The sequence below is a fragment of the Oncorhynchus kisutch genome, unplaced genomic scaffold (assembly GCF_002021735.2).
Source record: "Oncorhynchus kisutch isolate 150728-3 unplaced genomic scaffold, Okis_V2 Okis01b-Okis20b_hom, whole genome shotgun sequence".
In the NCBI taxonomy this organism is placed as follows: Eukaryota; Metazoa; Chordata; class Actinopteri; order Salmoniformes; family Salmonidae; genus Oncorhynchus; species Oncorhynchus kisutch.
The window spans coordinates 11,174,426-11,188,824 of NW_022261978.1; the positions used below are offsets into that span (position 1 = coordinate 11,174,426).

Here is a 14,399-nt window from a genome sequence, read left to right on the forward strand (position 1 = left end):
CACACCCATTCCCCAGGCGCTCTCATTTATTGACTTCTGTAACTGTAAAAGCCTTGGTTTCATGCATGTTAACATCAGAAGCCTCCTCCCTAAGTTTGTTTTATTCACTGCTTTAGCACACTCCGCCAAGCCTGATGTCCTAGACGTGTCTGAATCCTGGTTTAGGAAGGCCACCAAAAATCATGACATTTCCATCCCCAACTACAACATTTTCTGACCAGATAGAACTGCCAAAGGGGGCGGAGTTGCAATCTACTGCAGAGATAGCCTGCAGAGTTCTGTCACACTATCCAGATCTGTGCCCAAACAATTAGAGCTTCTACTTTTAAAAATCAACCTTTCCAGAAACAAATCTCTCACCGTTGCTGCTTGTTATAGACCCCATCAGCCCCCAGCTGTGCCCTGGACACCATATGTGAATTGATTGCTCCCGATCTATCTTCAGAGTTCGTACTGTTAGGTAGCAAGCAGGCCTTTCTAATCGACCTGGCCCAGATATCCTGGTAGGATATTGACCTCATCCCGTCAGTACAGGATGACTGGTTGCTCTTTAAAAGTAATTAAATAAGCATGCCCCATTCAAAAAATTTAGAACTGAGAACAGATATAGCCCTTGGTTCACCCCAGACTTGACTGCCCTTGAACAGAACAAAAGCATCCTGTGTCGTTCTGCATTAGCATTGAATAGCCAGCGATATGCAACTTTTCAGGGAAGTCAGGAACCAATATACACAGTCAGTTAGGAAAGCTAAGGCTAGCTTTTTCAAACAGAAATGTGCATCATGTAGCACTAATTCCAAAATGCGCTACCCAGGGGGAAAAAAATTCTGGACCATTGTTACTCTAACTTCCACGACGCATACAAAGCCCTCCCCCATCCTCCTTTCAGAAAATCTGACCACGACTCCATTTTGTTGCTCCCAGCCTATAGACAGAAACTAAAACAGGAAACACCCATGCTCAGGTCCGACCAATCTGATTCCACGCTTCAAGACTACTTCAATCACTGGGATATGTTCCAGTTTATTATTGTCGGACAATAACATTGATGAATACGCTGATTCAGTGAGCGAGTTTACTGCATCGGTGATGTTGTACCCACAGCAACTATTATAACCAGTGGATTGATGGCACCATTCGTGCAAAACTGAACCACTGCTTTTAAGGGCGACCTGAAACATGACCGAATACAAACAGTGTAGCTATTCCCTCTGCAAGGCAATCAATCCTTATCCCATTCTGCTGTTCCCACATGCTTCAAGAGGGCCACCATTGTTCCTGTTCCCAAGAAAGCTAAGGTAACTGAGCTAAATGACTACCGCCCCGTAGCACTCACCTCCGTCATCATGAAGTGCTTGAGAGACTAGTCAAGGATCATATCACCTCCACCCTACCTGACACCCTAGACCCACTCCAATTTGCTTACCGCCGCAATAGGTGCACAGACGACGCAACCACACTGCCCTAACCCATCTGGACAAGAGGAATACCTATGTAAGAATGCTGTTCATCGACTACAACTCAGCATTTAACACCATAGTACCCTCCAAACTCGTCATTAAGCTCGATACCCTGGGTCTCGACCCTGCCCTGTGCAACGGGGTCCTGGACTTCCTGATAGGCCGCCCCCAGGTGGTGAGGGTAGGTAACAACATCTCCACCCCACTGATCCTCAACACTGGGCCCCACAATGGTGCGTTCTCAGCCCTCTCCTGTACTCCCTGTTCACCCACGACTGCGTGGCCATGCATGCCTCCAACTCAATCATCAAGTTTGCAGACGACACTACAGTGGTAGGCTTGATTACCAAAAACGACGAGGCGGCCTACAGAGAGGAGGTGAGAGCACTCGGAGTGTGGTGTCAGGAAAACAACCTCACTCAATGTCAACAAAACAAAGGAGATGATTGTGGACTTCAGGAAACAGCAGAGGGAGCACCACCCTAACCACATCAACAGGACAGTAGCTGAGAAGGTGGAAAGTTTTAAGTTCCTCTACGTACACATCACAGACAAACTGAAATGGTCCACGCACACAGACAGCGTGGACCAGGAGGCTGAAGAAATTCGGCTTGTCACCAAAAACACTCACAAACTTTTACAGATGCACAATCGAGAGCATCCTGTCGGGCTGCACCACCGCAGAAACTACTCCACCCACAACCGTAAGGCTCTCCAGAGGGTAGTGAGGTCTGCACAATGCATCACCGGGGGTAAACTACCAGCTCTCCAGGACACCTACACCACCCGATGTCACAGGAAGGCCAAAAAGATCATCAAGGATAACAACCACCCGAGCCACTGCCTGTTCACCCCGCTATCATCCAGAAGGCAAGGTCAGTAAAGGTGCATCATCAGCTGGGACCGAGAGACTGAAAAACAGCTTCTATCTCAAGGCCATCAGACTGTTAAACAGCCACCACTAACATTGAGTGGCTGCTGCCAACACACTGTCAATGACACTGACTCAACTCCAGCCACTTTAATAATGGGAATTGATGGGAAATGATGTAAATATATCACTAGCCACTTTAAACAATGCTACCTTATATAATGTTACTTACCCTACATTATTCATCTCATATGCATACGTATATACTGTACTCTATATCATCGACTGCATCCTTATGTAATACATGTATCACTAGCCACTTTAACTATGCCACTTTATATATAATGTTCTCATACCCTACATTACCCATCTCATATGTATATACTGTACTCTATACCACCTACTGCATCTTGCCTATGCCGTTCGGCCATCGCTCATCCATATATATTTTTATTAATTCCTTTACACTTGTGTGTATGAGGTAGTTGTTGTGAAATTGTGACCAATAACATCTGCTAACCATGTGTATGTGACCAATAACATATGCTAACCATGTGCATGTGACCAATAACATCTGCTAACCATGTGCATGTGACCAATAACATCTGCTAACCATGTGCATGTGACCAATAACATCTGCTAACCGTGTGTATGTGACCAATAACATCTGCTAACCATGTGTATGTGACCAATAACATCTGATTACCACGTGTATGTGACCAATAACATCTGCTAACCATGTGTATGTGACCAATAACATCTGATAACCATGTGTATGTGACCAATAACATCTGATAACCATGTGTATGTGACCAATAACATCTGCTAACCATGTGTATGTGACCAATAACATCTGTTAACCATGTGTATGTGACCATAACATCTGCTAACCATGTGACCAATAACATCTGCTAACCATGTGTATGTGACCATAACATCTGCTAACCATGTGACCAATAACATCTGCTAACCATGTGACCAATAACATCTGCTAACAATGTGACCAATAACATATGCTAACCATGTGTATGTGACCAATAACATATGCTAACCATGTGTATGTGACCAATAACATCTGATTACCATGTGTATGTGATCAATAACATCTGATAACCATGTGTATGTGACCAATAACATCTGCTAACCATGTGTATGTGACCAATAACATCTGTTAACCATGTGTATGTGACCATAACATCTGCTAACCATGTGACCAATAACATCTGCTAACCATGTGTATGTGACCATAACATCTGCTAACCATGTGACCAATAACATCTGCTAACCATGTGAATGTGACCAATACCATCTGCTAACCATGTGTATGTGACCATAACATCTGCTAACCATGTGACCAATAACATCTGCTAACCATGTGTATGTGACCATAACATCTGCTAACCATGTGACCAATAACATCTGCTAACCATGTGACCAATAACATCTGCAAAACCATGTGTATGTGACCAATAAAAGTTCATTTGATTTGTAAAGTCCATGGAGAATAAGAGCACCTCCTCCCAGCTGCACTGAGGCTAGGAAACACTGTCAGCACTGATAAATCTATGATAATAGATCATTACAATAAGCATTTTTCTACAGCTGGCCATGCTTTCCACCTGGCTACCCCTACCCGAGAAACAGCTCTGCACCCCCTGCAGCTACTACCCCTACCCGAGAAACAGCTCTGCACCCCCTGCAGCTACTACCCCTACCCGAGAAACAGCTCTGCACCCCCTGCAGCTACTCGCTTAAGCCTATTTATTTCCTTACCTTCCTAATCTTACTACATTTGAACATGCTGTACACATGAACTTTTCTATTGTGTTACTGACTGTACCTTTGTTTATCCCATGTGTAACTGTGTGGTCGCAGTTGTAAATGAGAACTTGATTAAATAAAGGTGAAAAAAATGCATTATTTATTTATTTAGAAGTTCACATGTGCTTAGCATATGTGGGAACTCCTTCAAGACTGGTTGTCCTGGTAACAGATAGAGGGCAGATCTATTTTTATTTGTTCAAACTAAACTACAGCACTTACTTTGATGAGTTAAATCTGATCCTTTCTTCTCTTCTCCACCTCTCACAGTTCCACTCAGCCCCGTTGTTTTCCTGCAGTCCACCAGCAGCACAGACAACCTCTTCATACCCAGCAGTAAGGTGCTACCGGGAGAGGGTCGACACGGGGACTCCGGGAGGAAGGAAGGGCTAGCGTTGTCCTGGTAACCATAAAGAGGGGACACATACACATATCATTATGGATGCTGATGTCACTATTGCCAAAAAGTGCTTTACAGAAACCCAGACCCCGATAGAGCAAGCTGTATGCTAGACCAGACCAAGCTGTACCATCTGGTGTTCTGATCTGGAGAGACTCTTCTCTGCCTCATCAGCATGTTGTTGAGGCTCCCCAGAGGATCCACAATAGTCATGTCTCTCTCCTGTGTGAACGAGAACATCAAAGGGATAAACTTATGACCATCTATTGCAATCACAGAGTCTTACAAGTGGCATGAATATGTCTAAAAAAGGGCCTAAAAACTGCCCCTTTCATCGTGATTTTACAAAATATTGATTGTGATGCAAATGTAAAAGGATCGTTCGATGAATTGGGTGAATTTTGCCCTTTTATCTTTGATATTCTAAGTATAAATGATAATATAATATTGACTTTTAAAAGCCTGTTATATTAGATGAAGTGCACTTTAATATAGACCACATGGAGAATTCCATTTATCTAATATAAAAGTATAAAAAATATACGTACCAATGACGGATAGCAACTTTAACAATTTATTCAGTGCTGAACAGCATATTAAAGTGTAGAACTTCAGTAGAATGCCCCGATAAAACCACATCTGTTTTTAAGACAGGACTCACTGGTGTTAATCGGATCTTCTGTCTCCTCCTCTTTCACAACCAAAACGAATTCCTCCTTCACCTTTATTGAGATAGCATCTTCTTCCTCTCTTTCCCCTTTAACATCCTCCTCTTTCATTCTGAAAGCTTCTACCTCCTCTCCCACTCCTAAAGGTTCTTTATATTTTTTCACAGCAACATCCTCTTCTTTCACTTTAACTTCCTTCTCTTTCATTCTGAAATCTTCTACCTACTCCTCTTTCACTCCTAAAGGTTCTTTATATTTTTTCACAGCAACATCCTCTTCTTCTTTCACTTTCACAGCCTCCTCTTCCATTCTGAAAGCTTCTTCCTCCTCCTCTACCACTGTGACAGCCTCTATCCCCCCTTCCTCTTTCACTACAATAGGTTCTTTCTCATCTTTCACTGTAATACCATCCTCCTCTTCCTTTTTAATTCTGAAAGCTTCTTTCTCTCCTTTCACTGTAATATCCTCTTCTTCTTCTTTTACGACAATGCTCAGCCCCAGAGCTTCTTTCTCCGTCCAGTAGACCTCCTCTTCTTTAGCAGGGGAGGAGTAGTTTAGTGAGCTCATGGTCAGGGATGTTAGCTAGTTAGGTAGCATTAGCGACTAGCCTAGTGCTAACCTCAGTATCAATATTTAACAAGTTTGCAAATTGAACAATCAAATTAGGTTAAAGTTCACCAGTAGATACGTCAACAGAATTGTGTTTAAAACACTTAGAATAGCTAATGTACATAAACATGGTCTAAAGAATCAATCTTTCAGTTTTATGTTGGCTAGCAAGCTACCGATGTGTTTGAAAGAGTTGGCGCCTTGTTGTTCCTGAAGAAGCGTCCCGTCCAGTCCATTATACGTCACACTAGAAGCATCACCTGAAAGACGCTCATCGCCATCTGCTGGTTGGAGTGGGTAACGCAGTTTGGAAACAATAGGTACTACACTTTTTGAGTTGGAAAGAACGTCATAATAATTTAACAATAAGTTGATATATTTTCTATTCCATCTTACAAATAATACTTTCCTGTACACAGAAGTAGAAGCTTAATATGAACATGTATATTGATTGAATTTAATAGACAATTTGTAAAACACATACATAAGGTTGCTCCAGCTGGTGACGCCTCCACATACAATTTAAGAAAATCATGAAGGATAACACAATCATGCTTAACAGATATATATATATATATATATACACAAGACAATCACAATATAATAAACAACAGGCACCAAAAAGGCAGACCATATGCCATTCCGGGCATTTCCCTCTCCCCTCCACCTACTTTAGGTGGGATGCCTAGTGGTTAGAGCTTTGGACTAGTAACCGAAAGGTTGCAAGTTCAAATCCCTGAGCTGACAAGGTACAAATCTGTCGTTCTGCCCCTGAACAGGCAGTTAACCCAATGTTCCTAGGCCGTCATTGAAAATAAGATTTTGTTCTTAACTGACTTGCCTAGTTAAATAAAGGTAAAAAAAATATATATATAGCCACTCACTTTTGAGACATGCTACAATTTAGACATTTTTTTCAGTGAGAACTTGAAACTACCCATGGCAGTTATAAGTACCAAATTATTTGGGAGATTATTCAGAATGTCAGCTGAGTATAAAAAACATGTCTTTCCCCTTTTACCACTTTAAATCTAAAAGGAACAGCGTCAGTTTGACTCCTTCTAGTTGAATAGCTATGGATAGGCCATAACTTCTACACCTGCATTGCTTTCTGTTTGGGGTTTTAGGCTGGGTTTCTGTAGAAGCACTTTGTGACATCAGCTGATGTAAGAAGGGCTTTAAAAATACATTTGATTACATTTGATTGATTACTAAGTCAAAGTAGTTACAATAGTATCTGGGAACCATACTGTGGACAATCTGATGTACAAGACAATTTTATCTGAGCGACTCGCTCCTCCACTTTAAGCCATCTAAGGCTTTCAAAGTGGGAATAGTCAAGATGCGTAAGTGCTGGAAGTTGTCTGCAATTTATTTTGTATTATCTTGGGGGGGGGGCTCTACTGTCTCAGGAAGAACATGCATAGTCAAAGTGGCACTGAACAAGAGCCCCTGCCAATGTCCACATTGCATTCTTATCCAGATATTTGGAGGTTCTAGCCAGGAACCTAATTTTATGGTTCACTTTGGTAATAACATTGTGTGCCATGCTCTCCCCTGTCAGATGGTTATCTGGCACACATCCAAGATACTTAACATAGTCTTTTGCTGCGACTACTATGTCACCTACTACCACCTTCAAAACTGGGGATTTCCTCAGTTTCACTTTGGAACCGAACAAGATGGACTCTGTTTTTCCAAGGTGAAGTGACAGCTTATTGTAATTATTGCCATTTACTGACATTCAGAAGTTCAGCACTGAGGGCTTTCTCAACCACATCTTTGTCTTTCTCAACCACATCTTTGTCTTTCTCAACCACATTTTTGTCTTTGGGAAACCAACAGTGCAGAATCATCTGCATATAGGAAAAGGTCACATGTACAGGCAGATTTCATATCATTTATATACAATATAAATAAAAGTGGACCCAGCATACTCCCTTGGGGAACCCCGCAGTTCCAGATTTTGGGTTTAGACAGGGTCCCATCCACATTCCACCATCTGTTTTCTTCCTTGCGGGTAAGAGCTGAGGCCATTTCACTGCTAAGTTGTTAAAGCCAATCCAAACTTCCCAATGCTGCCGCCAAGCACTAAGAAGTTAAAGCCCATGGCTCTTAGTTTGATGAACAGAATCTCATGATCCACTCTAACATAACCGTACCACAAAATGTTCCTCTGTCTACTTCCTTCCTTAATAACTTCTAAAGACTGTTGACATCTAGTGGAAGCCTTAGGAAGTGCAATCTGACCCCACAGACACAGGATACTGTATAGACATTCACTTAAACTACAAACTTCAAAATTCCCACTTCCTGGTGGGATTCTTCTCAGGTCTTCACCTGTCATATGAGTTCTGTTATGCTCACAGACATTATTTTAACAGTTTTGGAAACATAAGAGTGTTTTCTATCCAATACTACCATGCATATGCATATCCTAGCTTCTGGCCCTGAGTAACAGGCAGTTTACTCTGGGCACGCTTTTCATCCAAACTTCCCAATGCTGCCCCCAAGCCCTAAGAAGTTAAAGCCCATTGATCTTAGTTTGATGAACAGAATCTCATGATCCACTGTATCGAACGCCTTTTGAAGATCTAAACCGTACCACAAAATGTTCCTCCGTCTACTTCCTTCCTTATGTGCTCAGTCAGATATAGTAGGCGGGTATCAGTGGAATGGGATTTCCTGAAGCCAGATTGGAGCTCATATAATAGGTAATGTCAGTCAGATATAGTAGGCGGGTATCAGTGGAATGGGATTTCCTGAAGCCAGATTGGAGCTCATATAATAGGTAATGGCAGTCAGATATAGTAGGCGGGTATCAGTGGAATGGGATTTCCTGAAGCCATGGGAAATCCCATTCCACTGATACCCGCCTACTATATCTGACTGACATTACCTATTATATGAGCTCCAATCTGGCTTCAGGAAATCCCATTCCACCTGACACCCGCCTACTATATCTGACTGACATTACCTATTATATGAGCTCCAATCTGGCTTCAGGAAATCCCATTCCACCTGACACCCGCCTACTATATCTGACTGACATTACCTATTATATGAGCTCCAATCTGGCTTCAGGAAATCCCATTCCACTGATACCCGCCTACTATATCTGACTGCCATTACCTATTATATGAGCTCCAATCTGGCTTCAGGAAATCCCATTCCACTGATACCCGCCTACTATATCTGACTGACATTACCTATTATATGAGCTCCAATCTGGCTTCAGGAAATCCCATTCCACTGATACCCGCCTACTATATCTGACTGAGCACATAAGGAAGGAAGTAAGAAAGAAAATAGAACTGTCAATCTGCTTGAACATAATATTTTCCGTGACCTTCGATAAAGCACACGGGATTGAGAGTTAGGCCGATAGTTTCCATGATCTAACGTATTCTCTTTTTTTATATAAAGGAATGACCCTTGCAGGTTTTAGTTCACTGGGAATTAGCCCTAGTTCAAATAGACAGATTCACAATGTGAGTTACACATGATAATACCGCAGCATCCTTTAGAAAATCTGGCAGGAATCTTGTCAAGGCCCGTTGCTATGGAACGGTCAAGTTCTTTCAGCCTGTCTAGCACAGTTCACTCAAGACACCTTTTCAAATGAAAAAAAATCATCTACTTGAATACCCTGCTGTGAGTAGAACTGCTGGACATGACCCTCCCCCCATAGCAACCTGATTGACAAGGTAACTTGCTAATTAATGTGTTAGCTATAGTTGTAAAATGATGGCGTCGACGGAGATGGCAGCAGCGTGACTAGTTCTTAACTCTGCGGTATTTTGTTTGTTTATGTACTATTTGTTTTACGTTATTAGCTCAGGAATTGTTTTGTTTCATTACATACAGCCGGGAAGGCTAAAGATATTTGGCTTGACACCTAAAACCCTCACAAACCTTTACAGATGCACAATTGAGAGCATCCTGTCGGGCTGTATCACTGCCCACAACTACAAAGCTCTCCAGAGGGTGGTGCAATCTGCCCAAAGCATTATCAGGGGCAAACCTCTCGACCTCCTACAGCACCTGATGCCATAGGAAGGCCAAAAATAACATCAACCACCTGAGCCACTGTCTGTTCACCCCGCTATCATCCAGAAGGCGAGGTCAGTACAGGTGCATCAAAGCTGGGACCGAGAGACTGAAAAACAGCTTATATCTCAAGGCCATCAGACTGTTAAACAGCGTCTATCTCAAGCCCATCAGACTATTAAACAGCCATCACTAGCACATTAGAGGCTGCTGCCTATTGGCATAGACCAGAAATCACTGGCCACTTTAAGGAATGGAACACTAGTCACTTTAATAATGTTTACATATCTTGCATTACTCATCTCATATGTACATACTGTATTCTATACTATCTACTGTATCTTAGTCTATGCATTACTCATCTCATATGTACATACCGTATTCTATACTATTCTACTGTATCTTAGTCTATGCATTACTCATCTCATATGTACATACTGTTTTCTATACTATTCTACTGTATCTTAGTCTATGTATTACTCATCTCATATGTACATACTGTATTCTAAACTATTATATTGTATCTTATTCTATGTATTACTCATCTCATATGTATATACTGTATTCTATACTATTCTACTGTATCTTAGTCTATGTATTACTCATCTCATATGTACATACTGTTTTCTATACTATTCTACTGTATCTTAGTCCGTTCCGCTCTGACATGGCTCGTCCATATTTACGTATATTCTTAATTCATTCCTACTTAGATGTGTGTGTATTGGTTATATGTTGTGTAATCTGTTAGATATCACTGCACTGTCCAAGCTAGAAGAACAAGCATATCGCTGCACCCCCCCCCCAAAAAAAACCATCTGCTAACCACGTATATGTGACCAATACAATTTGATTTGGTAAAATAACAGACACTACCATCTTACACTACTTCTAACAAATGGTAAAATTACAGACACTACCATCTTACACTACCTCTAACAAATGTGTCAAATATGGCTATTGGATCTTCCCAGACTCTTGTCATGGGATGGGCCCCAGCCATCAATCTGCTCTTTTGATCTGTGGAACCTTGCAAGTTGATTAGTAACAATAGAATCATAACGTATTTGATCTGTGGAACCTTGCAAGTTGATTAGTAACAATAGATTCATAACGTATTTGATCTGTGGAACCTTGCAAGTTGATTAGTAACAATAGATTCATAACGTATTTGATCTGTGGAACCTTGCAAGTTGATTAGTAACAATAGATTCATAACGTATTTGATCTGTGGAACCTTGCAAGTTGATTAGTAACAATAGAATCATAACGTATTTGATCTGTGGAACCTTGCAAGTTGATTAGTAACAATAGATTCATAACGTATTTGATCTGTGGAACCTTGCAAGTTGATTAGTAACAATAGAATCATAACGTATTTGATCTGTGGAACCTTGCAAGTTGATTAGTAACAATAGATTCATAACGTATTTGATCTGTGGAACCTTGCAAGTTGATTAGTAACAATAGATTCATAACGTATTTGATCTGTGGAACCTTGCAAGTTGATTAGTAACAATAGATTCATAACGTATTTGATCTGTGGAACCTTGCAAGTTGATTAGTAACAATAGATTCATAACGTATTTGATCTGTGGAACCTTGCAAGTTGATTAGTAACAATAGATTCATAACGTATTTGATCTGTGGAACCTTGCAAGTTGATTAGTAACAATAGATTCATAACGTATTTGATCTGTGGAACCTTGCAAGTTGATTAGTAACAATAGATTCATAACGTATTTGCTTGTTAGTTTGATGAAAATATTATTGAAACTTAAAAGTGAAAATTATTTTGTTTAGAATTTATTTCCTGTTGGGAAGTTTACATTATAGGACCATTCAGGACACTACTATGATACACATCCCTATGATATCCTATGATACTATGATACACATCCCTATGATATCCTATGATACTATGATACACATCCCTATGATATCCTATGATACTGTGATACACATCCCTATGATATCCTATGATACACATCCCTATGATATCCTATGATACTGTGATACACATCCCTATGATATCCTATGATACTGTGATACACATCCCTGTGATATCCTATGATACTGTGATACACATCCATGTGATATCCTATGATACTGTGATACACATCCCTATGATATCCTATGATACTGTGATACACATCCCTGTGATATCCTATGATACTGTGATACACATCCCTGTGATATCGTATGATACTGTGATACACATCCCTGTGATATCCTATGATACTGTGATACACATCCCTGTGATATCCTATGATACACATCCCTATGATTCCCTATGATATCCTATGATACTGTGATACACATCCCTATGATATCCTATGATACTGTGATACACATCCCTATGATATCCTATGATACTGTGATACACATCCCTATGATATCCTATGATACTGTGATACACATCCCTATGGGCCAGTGCTTAATTATCCCCAAAATCAGTCTGAGAAGTTTATTTACATAGAAATACATGCAGTAGAGAAAACACTGGAAAGTCAATACCTAACACAAATTTCCCGAGTCTCTGCAGCCTCTCCACCACGTATCAGGCTTGCACCTCTCCGATGTCCCACTGTTCAGAGGCATATATTTGTCCTACTGTTCAGCAGCCTAAATCTGTCCTCTTTCCTACTGTTCAGTAGCCTACATCCTGATCTCCTGTGTTTTTTATCTCATGTGTTCTCATGTTACCTAACTGATCAAAACAATTTCCACACTGGGTGGAGTGGTAAGGCTTCTCCCCTGTGTGTGTATTCTCTCATGTGTTTTCAAGTTCAATAACTGGGTAAAACTCTTTCCACACTGGGAGCAGTGGTACAGCTTTTCTGCTGTGTGTATTCTCTCATGCCGTTTCAGGTCCCCTAACTGGTTAAAACCCCTTCCACACTGGGAGCAGCAGTAAGGCTTCTCTCCTGTGTGTATTCTCTCATGCCGTTTCAGGTCCCCTAACTGGTTAAAACCCTTTCCACACCGGGAGCAGTGGTAAGGTTTCTCTCCTGTGTGTATTCTCTCGTGTCGTTTCAGGTCCCCTAACTGGTTACAACCCTTTCCACACTGAGAGCAGTGGTAAGGTTTCTCTCTTGTGTGTGATCTCTCATGTTTTTTAAGGTAGCTTTTCTGATTAAAACTCTTTCCACACTGGGAGCAGCGGTAAGGCTTCTCCCCTGTGTGTAATTGCTCATGTGTTTTCAGGTTACATAAGTGGATAAAACGCTTTCCACACTGGGAGCAGTGGTAAGGCTTCTCCCCTGTATGTATTATCTCATGTGTTTTCAGGTTACGTAAGTGGGTAAAACTCTTTCCACACTGGGAGCAGTGGTACAGCTTTTCTCCTGTGTGTATTCTCTCATGTCGTTTCAGGTCACCTAAGTGGTTACAACCCTTTCCACACTGGGAGCAATAGTACAGATTTTCTCCTGTGTGTATTCTCTCATGTCGTTTCAGGTCACCTAAGTGGTTACAAGCCTTTCCACACTGGGAGCAGTGGTACAGCTTTTCTCCTGTGTGTATTCTCTCATGTCGTTTCAGGTCACCTAACTGGTTACAACCCTTCCCACACTGGGAGCAGTGGTAAGGCTTTTCTCCTGTGTGTACTCTCTCGTGTTTTTTCAGGTAGCTTTTCTGGTTAAAACTCTTTCCACACTGGGAGCAGCAGTAAGGCTTATCACCTGTGTGTACTTGCTCATGTGTTTTCAGGTTATTTAAGTGGGCAAAATTCTTTCCACACTGGGAGCAATGGTAAGGCTTCTCCCCTGTGTGTATTCTCTCATGTGTTTTCAGGTTACGTAAGTGGGTAAAACTCCTTCCACACTGGGAGCAGCAGTACAGCTTTTCTCCTGTGTGTATTCTCTCATGTGTTTTCAGATTACACAAGTAGGTAAAACTCTTTCCACACTGGGAGCAGTGGTAAGGCCTCTCCTCTGTGTGTATTCTCTCGTGTTTTTTCAGGTAGCTTTTCTGGTTAAAACCCTTTCCACACTGGGAGCAGTCGTAAGGCTTCTTCCCTGTGTGTATTCTCTCATGTTGGATCAGGTGTCCTTTCTGGTTAAAACTCTTTCCACACTGGGAGCAGTGGTAAGGCTTCTCCCCTGTGTGTATTATCTCGTGTTGTTTCAGGTCCCATAACCGGTTAAAACCCTTTCCACAGTGGGAGCACTGGTGTCTTCTTGCTGGTTTGGACGTCCCTGGCTCTGGTTCCTCTGAGTCTGGTCTTTCTCCTGCCAAAGACAGTGTGTTAAAATAGAGACCTGAATGAAACCTCCACATGATAAAACGGCCTTGCTACGAGAGTAAATCCTAATCAGGTCCCTCAATAACCTAAGGCCAGTTTTAACAATCTTGGTGTGACTTTAAAAAAATGTTGTAGTGTTTCCTGGTAATTACTGATAATGTTTACACTACTTATTTATTCATTCTGTTTTACAAGTCAGAACACAAAACACTAGACAGTTCTATGACACAGACATCGCTGGATTCCTATCAAGCAGGTGGTTGTAATTATATAA

The 14,399-nt window shown here is 41.4% G+C and overlaps 1 pseudogene; it reads right to left on the bottom strand.

Moving 5' to 3' along the window:
* Nucleotides 1-11,669: 11,669 nt before the first annotated feature.
* Nucleotides 11,670-14,192, bottom strand: LOC116358930 (zinc finger protein OZF-like; annotated as a pseudogene).
* Between the last annotated feature and the right edge of the window lie 207 nt (nucleotides 14,193-14,399).